This window comes from Arachis hypogaea, chromosome 11 (assembly GCF_003086295.3).
Source record: "Arachis hypogaea cultivar Tifrunner chromosome 11, arahy.Tifrunner.gnm2.J5K5, whole genome shotgun sequence".
Taxonomy (NCBI): Eukaryota; Viridiplantae; Streptophyta; class Magnoliopsida; order Fabales; family Fabaceae; genus Arachis; species Arachis hypogaea.
The window spans coordinates 53197832-53209894 of record NC_092046.1 but is presented as its reverse complement, the minus strand read 5'-3'; the positions used below and the strand labels follow the sequence as shown (position 1 = coordinate 53209894).

The following is a 12063-nucleotide window of genomic DNA, read 5'->3' as shown; positions in this document are numbered from 1 at the left end:
TTGTTAGTGGGTACTTCTTAATTTCAATTTAATTGCACTTTGAATATGTCTTTTAATAATGCTTACCATGTGTTTGATGAAATGTTTTCTTTGATTATGGAGTAGTTCTCTTTACTCTTGGCCTAGGCTAAGGGAATTGGGTAAACTTGAGTCATTGGGTCTAATGAATTTGATGATTTGGGAACCCTTAGTGGTCAATTTGATAGCCATTGACACTAGCCTACTACTAAGTCAATTAGTAGCTAGGTTGGACCTTATGGGTTGATGTTGACTAAACCATTTAACATACTTCAAGTATAGAAGTAGACTTAATGAGTTTGGTTCCTCATAGTTGTCAAGATATGGTTATTATACAAGGGTAGTGACCCCAATTCCCATGTCTAGCCAAGAGTTGCTTTATTATTCATATTTGAAAATCCCAAAAATCCTAATTGCTTGTATTAGTCATAGTTATTTGGTTAGTCTTAGAGTAGAATTATATTGGATGTTATCTTATTAATTTGGAATTGCTCACATCTTGCTTTAGTTGTTTGAATTAGTTTCTCGCACTCCAAGATTACTTGCTTGTTAAGATTCCTAGTTTAATTTCTTGCTCATGACTTGCAACCCCGGAATTCTAACCAATGTTGATGCACATATTTACCCATTCCTTGTGAGACGACCCGAGGTTTGAATACTTCGGTTACTTTTATTAGGGTTGAACTTGTGACAACCAATTCCTTCGAAATTTGATTTGAGGATTGTTGTTGGTTAGAGCTATACTTACAACAGGATTTTATTGAGAAATTCTATACCGACATAATCCGCAACCATCAAATTTTTGGCGTCGTTGTCGAGGAGTGGTTGCAACATATGCCTTGATATTGGTTATGTAAATTTGTGAATATTGTCGATAGTTTACTTTCTTTCAATACTTAGCAATAGTTTAGATTTCTTTTGTATGTGTACTATGACTCCCAAGTTTGATGACTCGGTCTCAGCCAAATTCTAGCTTAGCCGAGTTTGACCCTGAGATTGAAAGAACTTTGTTACATACTCGGCAAGCTAGACGGTGGTTGGACTATACGGCTAGTACTTTGGCCTCTCTTGAGGAACATACCGAATCACTAGACGGTACCGAGAGTGACTTGGAGTCCGCTACTTCCTATTCTTCTGTTGGCACTACTAATACATCTTTGCATCCTATAGGTGAACCATACATGGCGGAGCCACGACGGATCACTTTGCATGAGCAAGGATCTCCGGATATCATACTTCAACCTTTACAAGCAAGGTATCCCAACCTTGATCCAAACTTAGAGTTGAAGAGTAGCTTGATACATCTACTTCTTAAATATCATGGGTTGCTGGGTCAAGACCCCATCCGACATCTAAGAGACTTTCAAGTTGCTTGTTCTACGGCTCGAAGGCCTGGAGCCGATGAGTTGGCTATTATGGTTTTTTTCCTTTCCTTTCTCTCTTGAAGGACAAGCAAAGACCTGGTTTTATTCGCTACCAGATGAGATTGTGACCAATTGGGATTTCTTGAGAAGAGAGTTTCTAGATAAATTCTTCCTACCGGAGAAGATCGATTATGTCCGAAAGGAGATCTCGGGTATAATGCAAAGGGATCAAGAGAGTTTATATGAATATTGGACTCGGTTCAAGAGGCTATTGGAATCTTGTCCACACCATGGATTGAACACTCACTTGCTCATTAGTTACTTCACCGGAGGTCTTTGTGTGGAAGATAGAAGATTGTTCACCGCTTCTAGTGGTGGTTCCCTTTCAAAAAACAAGACGGAGGGAGAAGCTTGAAAATTGATAAATGATGTTGTCGAGGCTACACAACATGTAAGGGTGAGAAGTAATCCTCTCAAGGGTGTGGTAGAACCATCCCCTTCCGAAGCAAGCTTGACCAAGGTGCTTGGGGATATGATCACTATCCTCACGCAAATACAAAAAGATCAAAAGGAATAATACTCCATCCAAGTCATCCAAGCCCCATCCCCAGTTGCTCAACTTGAAGGCCCTCCTAGGATTTGTGGTTTGTGCTCTAGCACCACATATTACACCGATCAATGTCATCAAATTCAAGAGGAACATGCCCTTTTCATGGCCAATGTGAATTACAACAACCGTCTGCCCTATCCTTCTCATGGCCAAAATAACTACCCTCATGGTAGTAATCAACATCAAAGGTGGAGGGATAATGCACAAGGGAGCAATCAAAACCAAAGATGGAACAACTCTTCTTCTCATTACAACAACAACCAATCTTCATCACAATACCATCATAACAACACCAACCACCAAGCCAACCAAAATCACCCCAACCAAAACCAAAATAACTACACCAAATATCAAGCACCACACCATAGACAACAATCCAACCAAACCTTTTCATCTTCCACCAATCAAGTTGATGAGTTTAGAGCCGCTTTGGAGAAACGAGACGAGAGCAACAAGGCTCAATTTGATGCCTTCGGTGCTCAATTGGCTAATCTCACCAACATGCTTTCAAAGATGACCATGCCCTCTGATGCCAAGGCATCTTAGGCTAGTTTCACTAGCATTTTTCTGTTAGTTTTAGTTGTTTTATGCATTTTCTTGAGCTTAAAGTAACCAAGAATGGTTAAATGAATAACAAAGCAATGAACCATCCAAACAGTATGATTTTGATGCAAATTCCATGAGTTTTTAGTTATATTACTTGAACGCTATGAATGGAAGATTTCTCATGAAATTTTGCAAGACTTTGATGCAGTTGTTTGGATGATTTCAGGGAAGAAGAGGCTAGGCAAGGAAGCAACAAAATCAATAAAGGAAGCTTGAATATCACATGTGGAGTTTAAGTTCCAGTTTAAGCTTAAACTGGAACTCAAACTACCAAGCCATATAATGCTGGGAACTATCAGTGGCGTTTAAGCTCCAGTTTAAGCTTAAACTGGAGCTTAAACGTGTTCGACCATTCTCCTCCAGGGTTGCTTTCTTCATTTCCACGTTTAAGCTTCAGTTTAACCTTAAACTGAAGCTTAAACGTGTTCGACAATCCACACTCCAGACTTGCCTTCTTCCATTTCCACGTTTAAGCTTCAGTTTAACCTTAAACTGAAGCTTAAACGTGTTCGACAACTCCACACTCCAGACTTGCCTTCTTCCATTTCCACGTTTAAGCTTCAGTTTAACCTTAAACTGAAGCTTAAACGTGCTTGAATTATACCACCTCCAGGAGTGTCCAACGTTTAAGTTGCAGTTTAAGCTTAAACTGCAACTTAAACGCCACTAATTGAAAAGGTTTCTGGGCCAAAGATATTGCAGTTTAAGTTAGCATTTGAGCACAAACATTAACTTAAACGTACTCTGGTATGAAACCCAATTGAATATCATGGTTTATGGGATTGGGCCTGAAGAATTGATGAGTCTGGAATTTCAAATTGTTGAGTCATGTGTCATTACTTGATTATCACTAAGTTGGCTCAATGAATGTTACAGAATTGGATCAGCAGCCTCATCAGGATTATGGATCATAAACCCAAAGCAAAAGGAAATCAGGGAAAGGCCTCAAAGCCCAAGAAACACAACAGAAGCTCAATTTAGAAAGTGTATAAATAGGATAGAATTTAAGTTGGTTGGCACTCGGGGGGGGGGAATTTTGGGGATCACTTTTTCTAGTTTTCATACTTTTTGTAATTGAATTCAGAGCTATGACTCACTAAATCCCCTTTCATTGGGTTAGGGAGCTCTATTGTAATTCAATGAATCAATAATAGTTTTTATCTTCTTCTTCAACCTTTTCTCTTGAATTTTGTTAGAAAGCTTCTCGATCTAATTCCATTGGTTAGTTGTCTTGGGAAAGAAACTATCCATAATTGGAATCCTTCGGAACCTTGGGAAAGGAATGGAGGATTCATGCTAGAGAAGCTTTCTCACAGTGAATTGGATTGGGGTTTGGATGGATATTGTGACATGTAATCCTACCAAATTGTGGTTCATGAAACTGTGTGGTATAATCAGTGATCGAGCATCATCTCTTCTTATGAACATTTAAACCAAGGGATTGGGAATTTGTTTGTTTTTAGAGAGAATTGGTGAGCCAAGGGATTGGGATCCAATCATATAAGATTGCCAAGCAAAATTCAATGAATGCATTGGTTGAGGAAGGGAAAAAAAAATGTTTGATTCGGAGATCTCAATATCTCCTGAAACCCAATGAATTCCCCATTTCTGATCTATCACTTCTCTTTACATTCTGCAATTAAATTCATGCAATCACCCCGATCCCTTTTTAATTTCAGCAATTTAGCTTCTCGCTCTTTAATTCATGCAATTTTACATTCCGCAATTCTCATCTAAATCTTGATTCCGCTCAACTAGAACACACTTCTAATCTGAATTGCTCACTCAACCAATCCTTGTGGGATTCGACCTCACTCTATTGTGAGTTTTTACTTGACGATAACCGGTGCACTTGCCGGAAGGAATTTTTGCCGATCGTGCAATTTCTTAAAATCGTAGCATCAAGTTTATGGCGCCGTTGCCGGGGATTGGTTTTCGATTGACAATTCTCAAATTGGAAGTTAACTAGATTGAGCATTTTTCTTGCTTTGTTAATTCAGTTCAAGTTACTTGTTGAATTTTAATTTCTGCACTCTGTTACATGCTTTCTTTCTTTATGCCTTTAAATTCAAGAAACTAACTCACTGACTCACTAACTATTTGAATTAATTCCTCAACTGCTCTAACCATACTCTTCCATTAACCAAGAGTATTTTACTTGTTTGTTGCCTGTGCTGTGTTTTTGTATGACAGGTAGGAGAGGAGAGACATCAACTCCTCATTATACCGAACCAGAGAGGACCCTTCATAAACTTAGAAGGGAAGCAAGAGGGAAGAGAGTACTGGGAGAAGAAGAATCTGAAGGAGAATCTGAGGACAATTTTGAGGAAGCTCTAGATCTCAACATGGATAGAGAAGTTCACAACCATGAGAGAGCTGATGGAAACAATGCCATTCCCGAGAGGAGGGTTCTTGGTTCATACATAAACCCAACCTCTGGGAATTGTGGTAGCAGCATTTAGAAACCACCCATTCAGGCCAACAATTTTGAACTCAAACCACAGCTAATATCACTTGTGGAGGATCATTGTTCATTTGGTGGGAGTGCTAATGAAGATCCAAACCAACATCTCACAAAATTCCTGAGAATTTGCGACACTGTGAAGTCCAATGGAGTCCAGGAAGATACCTATAAACTGCTCTTGTTCCCATTTTCACTTAAGGACAAGGCAGCTAAGTGGCTGGAATCATTCCCAAGGGGGAGCCTAACAACCTGGGATGAGGTGGAAAGCAAGTTTCTGGCACGTTTCTACCCCCCACAAAAGGTCAATAGGCTTCGATCTGAGGTTCAGACTTTTAGACAACAAGATGGTGAAACTCTCTACGAGGCATGGGAGAGATTCAAGGATTTGACAAGGAAATGCCCACCAGACATGTTCCATGACTGGGTGCAATTGCATATTTTCTATGATGGACTTTCTTATGAATCAAGGAAGGCTGTAGACCATTCATTAGGAGGTTCATTGAACAGGAAAAAGACTGTGGAAGAAGCCATTGAAGTGATTGAGACAGTGGCTGAGAATGAGTACTACTATGCTTCAGAGAGACACAACACTAAGGGAGTCATGGAGCTGAACCATGTTGATACAATTTTAGCCCAAAACAAGGTGTTTGCCAAGCAACTAGTAGAGCTCACCAGGAAATTTGAAACAAAGCAAGTGGCTGCAATACACACACAAGATCAAGAGGAAGTAAGCACTGAAGGAGGTGATTGGGAAGAGGCCAATTATGTAGGAAGTCAACAAAGGCAACCATATGATCCACATTCCAACACTTACAACCCAGGCTAGAAAAACCACCCAAACTTTGGGTGGGGAAACCAGCAAAACCAACATAACAAGTCCACATACCAAAACTCCAACCAAAGATCATACCAAGCCACACAAAACACTTACTCCCAACCATCATATCATGGCCAAAATAATCAACCTACCCAACCTAATCCGAACCAACAATTTCAAGATCAATTAAACAGGATAGAAGGAATGCTGGCAAACATGGGTCAGGACATAAGTGAGTTGAAAAGCTTTAGGGATGATGTGAGATCTACCTTAAGGAACCATGGTGAAAAACTCAAGAGGATGGAGTCTCAAGTAGGAGAGCTATCTCAACAGGCCCCCAAGTCAACTGCAGTGTTCCCTAGTGACACAGAAAAGAATCCTAAAGGGGAACAAAAGGGAGTGAGATGGGAAGAATGCAAGGCCATCACCATATTGAAGGAAGTCTCAGAAGAAGAAGGAATCAGACCCTCAGAACAGGAGCCAGAAATCTTGAAGGAAGGTGTGGAAGAAGCTAAGCAGGAAAGTGAAACTGAGCAAGCCAAGGAACTGCAAAAAGGCATGCTGGAAACATACCAACCAAAAGCACCATTTCCTCAGAGGTTAGGAGGAGGTGAAAAAGGGAAAACCTATTCAAGGTTTTTAGAGACATTTAAGTCTCTCCATATCAATATTCCCTTTCTTGAGATTCTCCAGCAGATGCCTACACATATCAAGTATTTAAAGGAATTGCTGAGCAAGAAAAGAGTTTTGAAGGGAGGACAAACTGTAATAATGAACAAAGAATGCAGTGCCCTCATCAAGAAGGACATAGTCTCTAAGAAAACAGACCCAGGAAGTTTTCATATCCCCTGCATCATAGGGGAAACAAAAATTGACAGAGGATTCTGTGATCTAGGAGCTAGCATAAATGTGATGCCTCTGACTCTTATGAAGAGGCTACAACTGAATGAGGTGAGATCCACTGATGTAATCATACAACTGGCTGACAAAACTCAGAAGCAAGCTGAAGGGGTAGTTGAAAATGTGCTGGTGAAAGTGGGAAACTATTTCTTCCCCACAGACTTTGTCATTTTGGACATGGAGGAAAGCTACCTACACCCTATCATTCTGGGAAGGCCATTTCTAGCCACTGCTAGAGCGCTCATATATGTAGAACAAGGAGAGCTAATCTTGAGAATACATGATGAACAGCTCATTTTCAATGTTTTCAAACCTGCATCTGAGCCTGAACCAGAACCTGAAAAGCTTAAGGATGATAGTAGCCATCTGTGTTTGGAGGAAAGCAATCCAGCAGCTGAAACTCTAAAACAGTCCTTGGAAGGCAAACAAGAATTGCAAGAGTTAAAGCCACAAGAATCAATAGAAACAGATCAGAAGGATCCTCCTGGCATAAGGGTCAATGAAGAAATCCTCAAGAGAAAGGGAAGAATTGTAAAGAAATTGCCAAGAGGGTGGAGAAACAAGAAAATTCCCACTGAAGGTTTCTCTCCGGGAGATAAAGTGATATCAAGTCATTATCTGCCAATCCCACCTGGCCTCAAAACCATTCCTTCCCAGCTCCCTCAAGTGTTCACAATCAGGAAAGTTCTTTCTATGGAACATTTGGAAATCATGAAGGAATCAAATGGGGACGTTTTCATAGTGAGAGGAGAGGACATCAAGCACTACAATCCACCCTAACAAGGGGCAACCGTCAAGCTAATGATGTTAAAGAAGCGCTTGTTGGGAGGCAACCCAACCTGAGGTAATACTCCCTTGCTGTTTCTTTTATTTGTTTCAATAAAAAGGTGAAGTAGTTTCTGTGCATTGCAAAGAATTAAGTTTGGTGTTTCACACCAAACAATGAATTCGTGGATCAATAATTCAAAGGGGAATGTGTGACTCTAAGTTTGGTGTTCCACCACACAGATCAACTGAACACAACAACCTTTGAATTATATGAAAGGAACAACCATTCTAAGCAATCACAGGAATGCTTAAAATCCTTAGCAGCAACTTCATTCCAAGGAGAATTCAAGGACTCAAAGAGCAGAGGAGTAAGTAGGAGACTAAGTTTGGTGTTCACACACCAACTTAAGACTCAGACACTTGCCCATACATAGTTGAGCTAACCACTCAAGTGCTTGAGAAGCAAGCAACTTCATCACTCTTTGCAGGAAAGGAAACAAGGATCTGAGAAAGAACATGAAGCAACAACTAGGAGAGGAAGGAGAAATCAAATTGTTTCCTGGCAACAAAGAGAAAACAAGAAATTTCACAAGGTGGTGGTGTTCCTTGACCATTCTTTAAAAGGCAAACAAAAGCATGCTTGTTCTGGTTTAAACTGTAATTGTTGAATCTTTCTGGAATGTGAAGTTTTTAGTATGAGTGTCTGTTTGCTGCTTTGAATAAAGTGAATGCCTAGATGTTTGGATATAACTTCACCTTCTTAAACAAATGCTTGCCATGCTTGTTTTGTTTCCAAAAATAAAAGAAAAGTTTGAACAAAAGTAGCTTGGCTCAATTAGTGACAAATCAAGTAGAATTAAGTGGTGGTATGCATGCTTGATTGTTTAGCCAGATCACTGGAAATTGAGTGTATAATTATCATTTTTGTGTAGAAGTTTGAATACTGTCTATGGATCTTAATGAATAAATGTCTTTGGCCATGAAAAAGAAAGAAAAAGAAGAAGAAAAAGCCACTGAAAAAGGGCAACCAAAAAGCAAAAAAAAAAAAAAAAATTTGAGAAAATAAGCTAGCACCAATAGTTTGAACTTCTGAGACAAATGCCTGTGGTGTTTATGTATTAAGGATATGCTTGGATGAATAGGTTCTGAGGAGTGTTTCAACACTTGGTAACTTGGGTTAACTAACTCGGGATTATCAACCAAAAGTCCATTATCAAGAGCAACCTAAATACAAAACATTTAGTCACACAAAGAGGTGCTGGGCACCAATGTTTCAAGAAGAAATGTGAACTAAAATGCCTGTAGTGGATATGTGTAGTGCACTGATAAGAAAAAAGAAAATGCCAAAGGCTTGTGCAACACATGACACTAAGCAAACAAGGAGCAAAGGAGCTCTAAGAAAAAGAAAGGAAAAACAAAGAAGAGAAAAGTGCCAAGGACATAAGAATAACAAGAGGCCATAGCAGTGTTTGATGGATGCAATGAAAAAGTGATAATCTTACCTGATAAGAATGAAAAAGTGATGCTGCAACTTTCTGCATAAAACCCTTTTGATGAACTTCAAATGCTTGCTAATATAGCCAATGTAATTGCTTTCTGTTTCATACTTTCCTCTCAAATAACTCAGGACTTGCTTAGGGACAAGCAAGCATTAAGTTTGGTGTTGTGATGCCAAGGCATCTTAGGCTAGTTTCACTAGCATTTTTCTGTTAGTTTTAGTTGTTTTATGCATTTTCTTGAGCTTAAAGTAACCAAGAATGGTTAAATGAATAACAAAGCAATGAACCATCCAAACAGTATGATTTTGATGCAAATTCCATGAGTTTTTAGTTATATTACTTGAACGCTATGAATGGAAGATTTCTCATGAAATTTTGCAAGACTTTGATGCAGTTGTTTGGATGATTTCAGGGAAGAAGAGGCTAGGCAAGGAAGCAACAAAATCAATAAAGGAAGCTTGAATATCACATGTGGAGTTTAAGTTCCAGTTTAAGCTTAAACTGGAACTCAAACTACCAAGCCATATAATGCTGGGAACTATCAGTGGCGTTTAAGCTCCAGTTTAAGCTTAAACTGGAGCTTAAACGTGTTCGACCATTCTCCTCCAGGGTTGCTTTCTTCATTTCCACGTTTAAGCTTCAGTTTAACCTTAAACTGAAGCTTAAACGTGTTCGACAATCCACACTCCAGACTTGCCTTCTTCCATTTCCACGTTTAAGCTTCAGTTTAACCTTAAACTGAAGCTTAAACGTGTTCGACAACTCCACACTCCAGACTTGCCTTCTTCCATTTCCACGTTTAAGCTTCAGTTTAACCTTAAACTGAAGCTTAAACGTGCTTGAATTATACCACCTCCAGGAGTGTCCAACGTTTAAGTTGCAGTTTAAGCTTAAACTGCAACTTAAACGCCACTAATTGAAAAGGTTTCTGGGCCAAAGATATTGCAGTTTAAGTTAGCATTTGAGCACAAACATTAACTTAAACGTACTCTGGTATGAAACCCAATTGAATATCATGGTTTATGGGATTGGGCCTGAAGAATTGATGAGTCTGGAATTTCAAATTGTTGAGTCATGTGTCATTACTTGATTATCACTAAGTTGGCTCAATGAATGTTACAGAATTGGATCAGCAGCCTCATCAGGATTATGGATCATAAACCCAAAGCAAAAGGAAATCAGGGAAAGGCCTCAAAGCCCAAGAAACACAACAGAAGCTCAATTTAGAAAGTGTATAAATAGGATAGAATTTAAGTTGGTTGGCACTCGGGGGGGGGGAATTTTGGGGATCACTTTTTCTAGTTTTCATACTTTTTGTAATTGAATTCAGAGCTATGACTCACTAAACCCCCTTTCATTGGGTTAGGGAGCTCTATTGTAATTCAATGAATCAATAATAGTTTTTATCTTCTTCTTCAACCTTTTCTCTTGAATTTTGTTAGAAAGCTTCTCGATCTAATTCCATTGATTAGTTGTCTTGGGAAAGAAACTATCCATAATTGGAATCCTTCGGAACCTTGGGAAAGGAATGGAGGATTCATGCTAGAGAAGCTTTCTCACAGTGAATTGGATTGGGGTTTGGATGGATATTGTGACATGTAATCCTACCAAATTGTGGTTCATGAAACTGTGTGGTATAATCAGTGATCGAGCATCATCTCTTCTTATGAACATTTAAACCAAGGGATTGGGAATTTGTTTGTTTTTAGAGAGAATTGGTGAGCCAAGGGATTGGGATCCAATCATATAAGATTGCCAAGCAAAATTCAATGAATGCATTGGTTGAGGAAGGGAAAAAAAAATGTTTGATTCGGAGATCTCAATATCTCCTGAAACCCAATGAATTCCCCATTTCTGATCTATCACTTCTCTTTACATTCTGCAATTAAATTCATGCAATCACCCCGATCCCTTTTTAATTTCAGCAATTTAGCTTCTCGCTCTTTAATTCATGCAATTTTACATTCCGCAATTCTCATCTAAATCTTGATTCCGCTCAACTAGAACACACTTCTAATCTGAATTGCTCACTCAACCAATCCTTGTGGGATTCGACCTCACTCTATTGTGAGTTTTTACTTGACGATAACCGGTGCACTTGCCGGAAGGAATTTTTGCCGATCGTGCAATTTCTTAAAATCGTAGCATCAAGTTTATGGCGCCGTTGCCGGGGATTGGTTTTCGATTGACAATTCTCAAATTGGAAGTTAACTAGATTGAGCATTTTTCTTGCTTTGTTAATTCAGTTCAAGTTACTTGTTGAATTTTAATTTCTGCACTCTGTTACATGCTTTCTTTCTTTATGCCTTTAAATTCAAGAAACTAACTCACTGACTCACTAACTATTTGAATTAATTCCTCAACTGCTCTAACCATACTCTTCCATTAACCAAGAGTATTTTACTTGTTTGTTGCCTGTGCTGTGTTTTTGTATGACAGGTAGGAGAGGAGAGACATCAACTCCTCATTATACCGAACCAGAGAGGACCCTTCATAAACTTAGAAGGGAAGCAAGAGGGAAGAGAGTACTGGGAGAAGAAGAATCTGAAGGAGAATCTGAGGACAATTTTGAGGAAGCTCTAGATCTCAACATGGATAGAGAAGTTCACAACCATGAGAGAGCTGATGGAAACAATGCCATTCCCGAGAGGAGGGTTCTTGGTTCATACATAAACCCAACCTCTGGGAATTGTGGTAGCAGCATTTAGAAACCACCCATTCAGGCCAACAATTTTGAACTCAAACCACAGCTAATATCACTTGTGGAGGATCATTGTTCATTTGGTGGGAGTGCTAATGAAGATCCAAACCAACATCTCACAAAATTCCTGAGAATTTGCGACACTGTGAAGTCCAATGGAGTCCAGGAAGATACCTATAAACTGCTCTTGTTCCCATTTTCACTTAGGGACAAGGCAGCTAAGTGGCTGGAATCATTCCCAAGGGGGAGCCTAACAACCTGGGATGAGGTGGAAAGCAAGTTTCTGGCACGTTTCTACCCCCCACAAAAGGTCAAT

General features: G+C 39.4%; 1 non-coding gene across 1 annotated transcript; it reads right to left on the bottom strand.

Moving 5' to 3' along the window:
• Positions 1 to 5369: 5369 nt before the first annotated feature.
• On the bottom strand, positions 5370 to 5473 carry LOC112724261 (small nucleolar RNA R71). The gene has a single exon (XR_003163433.1). It is a non-coding gene; the product is annotated as a small nucleolar RNA R71 (small nucleolar RNA).
• Positions 5474 to 12063: the final 6590 nt, after the last annotated feature.